Source organism: Camarhynchus parvulus, chromosome 5 (genome assembly GCF_901933205.1).
Source record: "Camarhynchus parvulus chromosome 5, STF_HiC, whole genome shotgun sequence".
NCBI classification, from domain to species: Eukaryota; Metazoa; Chordata; class Aves; order Passeriformes; family Thraupidae; genus Camarhynchus; species Camarhynchus parvulus.
The window spans coordinates 48,721,793-48,729,783 of NC_044575.1; positions in this window are offsets into that span (position 1 = coordinate 48,721,793).

Genomic DNA, 7,991 nt, shown 5'->3' on the forward strand with positions numbered 1-7,991 from the left:
TTTTCACATGAGTCTGCTACAGCAGAAGGACTCTTAAAGAAAAGAATCAAGCAGAGCAAAAGGAAAATATTACTTTACATTAATAACAAATGGAGTGCACAATGCATTCACATACAAAGGTTACCCATTTGTGGAGCTGGAAGCCAAGGGTATTTTAAAACTTAAAGAGACCTTAAATAAACATATTGGTTTAAGTACAAGGCAAATATTCTTAGCTCAGCAGGTAGTTGGTATCTAAATCACATTCAGACTTCACATAAATACACATGTCAAAGCATTTATCTAGTAATAAAAAAACAACTCTTAAGGAATGCAGTTCAGATAGGGAAGTGTCAGTTATTTTGCACATTTCCTATTTCCAGCTCATTAGTTTCAGCTTTTGACAGGGGTGGAGCTGAAAGAAATCCTGTAGAGGTTTTTCTCTCCTCCCAATTTCACATGAATAAACAGAGGGAGGGAGTCCCCTGCCTGTCTGCCAGGCTCTTATCTATCATATTTAGATGCTAGATGCTGTCAGATTTTAGATAGCGATGCCTGTAGGTATTGCCAGTTACTGGAAAATTAAACCTGGAATAGAAGGTAGTCTTTTCCTTTCCCAAACTGACTTTGCTTTAGGAGTAGGTTTGGACATCCTTCAAAAATGTTGATGTCCAGACAAAGGTGACAGGATTATATTTCTATCATTCATTACTTGCACCTGATTTTCTGTTTCCTCACTCTGTCCTTGGTGTCTCAGCTACACTCCATCTGCACATTTTCTTTCACCTACATTCTTAAATTCCTCTCAAATCCAGATCCTCCCACTCCAGAAGCAGTAGGTGTAGATTTACACTGCTGATTTTTGTTTAAAATCTCCTCATGTAAGATACCTCCTTGAGTATTAGAAATTCTTAGAAATTCAGTGTTTTCATTATTAGACACTTTTCCTCTTAATTTCCCCTAAAATATATTTCAGAAAATGAAGATGTTCCTCTAGGGACAAGAGGCAGTGAACATAGGAGAGATTTCTATACAATTCTAATTCCTGGAAAATGTCCCTATGATCACTAACAATCAGGTCAGCAATTACCACCCTTGTGCTAGAAATGACACCTCTGTAAGCTGACATAAGACAACCACATGGACACACTTTCCCCTCTCAGAGATAAACTACACCCGACCACCAGGAACTGCAAAATAGAAGTATGTGTGCAGCCAGGTACTGTGTTTGAAGGTTGGCAATTTCCATCTCACAGAAGTAACTCCTTAAGATGACCTGACTGCCATTAACCCATACATTTTGGCATAATCTTTAAGGGTAGCCTAAAATCATACCAACCTAATTTATTCTTTCTTTCCTAATCTTACCTGCATAGGTTCTGTTTCTATTAGTTTTTAGTGGAATCCTTTAAAATAGCCCCTAAAACTAAAATAAAATGTGTGTACGTATTTATGTGTGCATCTTCATGTGGCTATTTATGTGTAGGCATTTGTGTGTCTGGCTTAGAGACGGTAAAGACAAAATCTTTTCAAAGATGTCTCTTTGAATCTGAGAGATCTCAATGTTATTTTACACATGTGGGAACATCCACACATTTGGATCATTCTTTGAAAAAATTTAATGCAAATCTTGCTTTTACTGTACTATACAGGAAATACTGCAGCAAAAGGACTTTCATTTGAGGGTCAGCTGGAGCTTCAGTTTGGTTCCTGTCATCTTCCAGACTTGTCCCTGTAATTATTTTCCTAAAGTGTATACGTTTCTGAAAAGAAGGATATTTGTTATTTATTTTAAAACTATTTATCACATAGGGATATAGGTGTAACAAATTGCATTTGTCACTAATTTTTAGGATGAGTCTGCATTAAGTTTTAAATGGCAGCAACACAGGCCACAGCCTGCATAATTTTTCTTTCAGGCCCAAATCTCAAATTTGTTGTGTAACAACGTCATAAAAGGATGTAACTTCTTCCCAGTTTTTTGAGCAGTTACTAAGTATGGCAGCTCTGCAGATCTGAAGGTGCTGTATGACTTTTCTCTTTCAGGCACCCAGGAGATCAAGAGTCTGCCCATTGTGGCTGATGAGGCATTTTAGTGTGCATCAATGCAGAAATAGAGACAAAAGTAGATCTATTTTTAAGAAAGAAAAGTTTTAGGGATGTAAAATTCCCTTTACTTTGGAGTAAAGCATAGTCAGAGGCTCATCAGTCATACAAGATTATCATTAGGAACTTTTCACAAGGTCATGCAGTGACAGGACAAGAGGAAATGGCTTTGAACTCAAAGAGGGTAGACTTAGGTTAGACATAAGAAAGAAATCCCTCACTTTGAGCGTGGTGAGGCGCCAGCATGAGTTTCTCAGAGAAACTGTGAATGTCCCATCCCTGGAAGTGTTGAAGGCCAGCCCAGATGAGACTCCGAGCAACCTGGGTTAATGGAAGGTGTCCCTGCCAGTCACATGGGGATCGGAACAAGATAATGAATACTAAAACAAAGTTGGGTTTATAAATTACTTGGTGCCTTCTCTGTTTTGAGTTTTCAATTTTACTGTTCAGATACTAACAGTACCTAGTAGGAGAGTAAGTCACCCACACATGACTAAAATTTAGTTTAGAGCCCATGAGACAGAAAGATCAGCCATATCTCTTAGGTGTTTGAACAATGAGTTGGATGAAGATGCTGACCTAACAGTAGCAGAAATATAATCCTACTACTGTTGATCATTTTTCACACATTCCCAGTTGGTTGTTTGACATGCAACTGGAAGGAGTTATTGTTTTTCTCTGGTTTTTTTCCCTTCTGTGTTAGCCAAAATAGCAAAACCATAGCTTCAGTGTTGTTTGAAAATATATTTATGTTTGTTTTCCCTATAAAAAGAGATAATAATGTTATGTTCCAATAATATTAAGTTGCAATGTTATTTGCAAGATTGCAGAGCTTTTAATTTTCTGATTATTTCCACAGTGGGAGTTTCAGCTCAATTTCAACCAAGACACTTCTATCTGTTTCAGTTATTTTTTTATTACAGCTAGAAGCAACAATAATTGCCTTTAGTGTATGAAAACATGACTGAGGAGACAATTGTGTCCCTAAAGACTAAAATCATCAGCATACATTTTTGATGTAAAATTCTTGTAAATTAATTGCAAGATCCTATAAATATTATATTTACAAAAATTGTGTTGTATGTTGTCTTCAAAGAAGCAATCTTTTTTCTTATTTTTTTTTGTAAACTATGCTTCATACACACTGCATTTCCTGAGGCAGAAGACAAAAACATGGAACAAAATATTAGCCTTCTACTTTTGTAATTTTACATTCTACTACTTTTGTTTTCCAACTCTAGGTTTGGGGTTTATTTAATATAATTCTGGAAGTATACAGAAAAAAAAAATTAGTAACATTCTCAGTAATCAAGCCCCATTTTCAGTGTTTTACTATTCAAGTGATAAAACCCCCATAAATATATATCTCAAGTGTTAAAGCAGTGGATTTGCATATAATTTGGTCATAAATCAAGAAAATAATTCAAAATATTGAACATTTTGTGGAATATTTTCTCCACAATTTCTATTAAAAATTATAGCATGAAATATTTTAGATTTTCTCTAATGAAAAAAATTCAACTTGAAATATTCCAATCCAATTATATCTTGGAAAAATTATCTATCAAGACTTCTAATGGAATTATCTTCTTTAGCCACTCAATAGAGGACCCGGACAGACTGTCCAAGAACAGGAACTACAGTTGTTAAAAGCCTCTGAAATAACTTGGGTTGATGCCAACCTTAATAAGTGCAACATTAATAAGTACTTTGTTTCCTCTTAGAAAATTTTTCCTCTTAGAAAATTAAATGTCAGCTTTTTGCTGTGGAAAAGAACCAAAAAAACAAAAACCAAAAACTGAACCAACCAAAGAAGCAAAGCCCCAAACAAAGAGAAACAACTGGATTTTGGGTTTAATCAGACTAGCATCTTTTCAGTTGTGCTAGCTCTCAGTGTGGTGTATCCTGTGTAACCCAGATGTGCAGAAATTTCATATGATTTATGAGCACACAGGACAGCACTCAAGGCACACATATTATGTCCTTTTCCTGTCACTGCATTTGAATGCAGAATTAGGGGAATATTTTGGATAAATAAGCCCAGAGGTTTTTTGAAGGAGATCTGTAATGTTAAAACTAACATCAAGAACAGTGATTAGTTCCAATAGATATTTCAGCAGATTTCCTCCAGTCACAATGGTGCTATTTGCTTTTGAGCAAGCAGCACATTGCACTTATATCAGATAGTGCTAACAAATTTGCTGCTAGAAAAAAAAATGTCAAAAACCTAGGAAAAATCATTATTTGGAAATCATACTTTCATAAGAAAATCTGATCTCCAGAGATGATTAGGGATCAGACTGCACAAACTACCAGAAATATCTGAGGACATAATTTCATATATCTTTGACAACTTCAGAGCAGGTCAGCCTGTGATTATTTACTTATTTGTTTACTTTTGAAGCCACAGTAGCAGAAGGTGCCTTTCTGAGCTAGTGATAGCAACACATTTTCTCACATTCCACTGGAGACTGGTGTGATACAAGGACTCCAGCTCACCTGCCACCACTGGAGAGAAGGTGGGTGTCCTCTGGGGCATGGAAATTCATCTCCAAGTAATACAAATCAGTAATAATGTTCTTCCCTGACATAATACCATTGCAAGCAAGATCTCAACATATTTACCAACTCTATGGGATTAACCAATAATATGCTGATTATCTTTTGCTTCAGAAAAGGATAACTGTATACCACTCGGAAAATACTGCTGGCTTCCAATTGCATCCACTATAAACAAAGCACAGTACTTCAGTGTTGATAAACTCTGTACAGAATTTTAGCCCAAGAAGAAGCTCATATCTATGCCATGTATATCTACATCTATGTCAACTGTCTATATATTTATATGAAATTAATTAGTAATAGGTATAGTAGTTGAACCTTAAGTGATTGTGCATCATCTGTCTGCATTCATATTTCAGCATTTAAACATGTTTCACCAGCAGGAATATGAAAATGTTAAACAGCAGCAGATTTCCTGTGCTAGATAACTTAATGAAAAACATTCAGGGTCCTTTTTAAGAGCAACAGAATCATGGATAGCAGGTTTTAGTATTTATTTTCTTCCTTTTTGTTTGTTTTTTTTTTTCAAGAAAAATGTAAGCAAGAAAGACTTTGCTGTAATTCTTCCTAATTGCTCTAATGCATTTTATTTTATTTTATTTTAGTGTTCTCAGTTTATAAAAACAGTTAGCATCAGTTTGTTTTCATTTTTAATGGAGATAAACTCATTCCTTTCCTCCTGAAAAACTTCACAATATGGTTGGAAATGTCAGCAATAATTAGACAAAATGCTTGTGAAAACATAAAATAGAAACAATACATCTTTTTATAATGGCAGCAGTTTGTCTGATTACTTCAAACAATGTACATTTCCAACTGCCCAGGAGGGTCATTAGAGCTTATGAAAATCAAACTCTCTTTTTTCTGCTTCATACATCATGGACAACAATATTGTCTCCAGGATCATTATATATTGCCTGGCTTCATAAATATATGTTAGACTTTCTTGGGCTACAGTGAACCTGGAGCATGAAATGCATTCAAAAATAGAAACAACAGGGGGAAAGAAAAAAGAAAATAATGTTATTAACTAAATAACCGTTACATAGAAATTATAAAAGGAAAGAAAACTTCACTGAACACAGTACTCAAGGGACTTTGGTTCAATTCTGTCTTCAGTTACAGATTTTCATTATAACCTCAGGAAAGTCATTCCTACACTATGCACAATGAGGGCCATTTGTCCTTTAAAGAAATGGTTGTGTGCTTGCGACAGCACTCCCCTCTGAGCTCCTGTCAAGGTGTGAAGCCTAATTCAGAAGTTTTTGTTATTCCTTTGAGATATACTCAGAGAATAGAAAAGAGTATCACTTTACCTTTTTTCCCATTTGTAGAAATGGGGCTAATATTCCCCTACCCTCACTGGAGATCTTACGGATGCAATTCATTAGTGTATAAGAGACATTCAGATATCATGAGGACAAGGGCCATTTAGTGAGTAAATATCTGGATGGAGTAGGAGGAATTAAGGTACAGTTATCACTTTACATCAAAAATAGTTAAGTATGAAAAACAATGTAAGTGTAATAAATTTATCATATGATCAATTATTATTCTGAACTCCAGGAAGCTCAAAAGCTATTTCAAAGATATTTTTTACACCTGCTTAGTTTGTTTTCTTGTAAGGTGTTGCAATATATTTGTTCTGTCCTGCTGTTTAAGCACCTTGGTTTTTTTCAGTGATCATGGGCTTTCAGTCTTCACTTGTCTCCTTCAGATTCAGCAACCCAGCAGGAATGATGTCGCTTTATTTTGAACAGAGTCCCAATATACCAGCTGCCAAAGATACCAAAGAAAAACTGAAATTTACAGCAAAAGTGCAAAAACATACAACACTTTCATTAAAAATTTTATGTCCGAACTTTTTAACTTTTCAAGGTCTCTACCAGTATCTGGAAAATGTGGTCAAAAAAGCAAAAGCATTACAGAAGTAATCTGTTATAACCAAATCAAGAATTTCTCTTCTGTAGTTGTAGTAGTAGTAGTACACATAAGCTCTTGTAAATACAAGCAAATGCTTACCAATAATGAACTCTCTGTATTGGCTGCAATGTTCTAGCCCAAAGTAGACATGAAGCTCAAAGCTATTTTTAAATCACATAAAGGAATTAATAAATAAAATCCTTCTGGTACTTCAAATTTGCAATGAAGCAATTCCTTTCAGCCAAGCCGTCAGTATAATATACTGGAGCACATTTTCATTACTGGTGAATGTATTTTCCCTGTCTCTCCAGGTATTCTATCGCTGCTGAGGGTTAGATCTACCCTATCAGAGTAGGTTTATCAGAAGGAGGGAGAGGCTAAGGGACCAAGGTCCTGCTCACACTGACTGCTGCCTAGGCCTTCCATGGCATATGAGAAGGGAGTTCCTCAGCCTTCCCACTGCAATATGGTCTAATACACTTCAGAATAAAGTGCTAAAGCTCCATCATCATCCTGAAACATGGGATTTATTCATAATTAGCATAAAACAAAGCATAGAAACACTATGAACATAGTATCAGAATCACAGAATATGGGGAAGCCTGTTCTAGAGCCCAGCCACCCTCTGAGTAAAGAACCTTTTTCTGACATCCAACCTAAATCTCCCCTGACACAACTTCAGGTCATTCTCTCAGGTGCTGTCACTGATCACCACAAAGAGATCAGTGCCTGCTCCTCCTCTTCTCCTCATGAGGAAGTTGTAGACTGCAAAGAGGTGTCCCTCAGCTTTATCTCCTCCAGGCTGAACGGGTCAAGTGACCTCAGCCACTCCTCATATGGCCTTCTCTCAAGGCCCTTCACCCTCTCCATTGCCTTCCTTTGGATCTTCTCCAGTAGTTCAATGTCTTTCTTATATTTCAGTGACCAAAACTGCTCACAATATTCAAGGTGAAGCCATAAACATATTTATGTTTAGGTTATTTTCCTTTTCATATCATTTTTCTCCTCCAGAAATTGCTAAGGACTTCTTTTGGTCCAGTAACTCTTGGACAGTGACACAGCTTGATCGGAGTCACATGTCCAAACTTTATTTCACCTCTGTGCTCATATATTTCTTGTCCAATGAAATGAAGATTGATTGCCAGAATAAGCACAGATTTTGCAGATTGGAACAGCAGAGGAGTCACAATTCTCTCGTGTCTCCTACAACACAACACAGCACAGAAAGCAAAGTCCAAGGAAAAACAAACCAGACTGAGACCCAAAGGTTCTGTAAAAAACATTTGCAAACTGATCATTGAAATAAAGATTTGATTAATAATCAATCAACAGCTCAAATTCATCAGAAACTAAAAGGCCAAATTTGGGCCAACGCACAGATCCACACATGAGGCTTCCACATGGTAAACAGCCAATGTTTG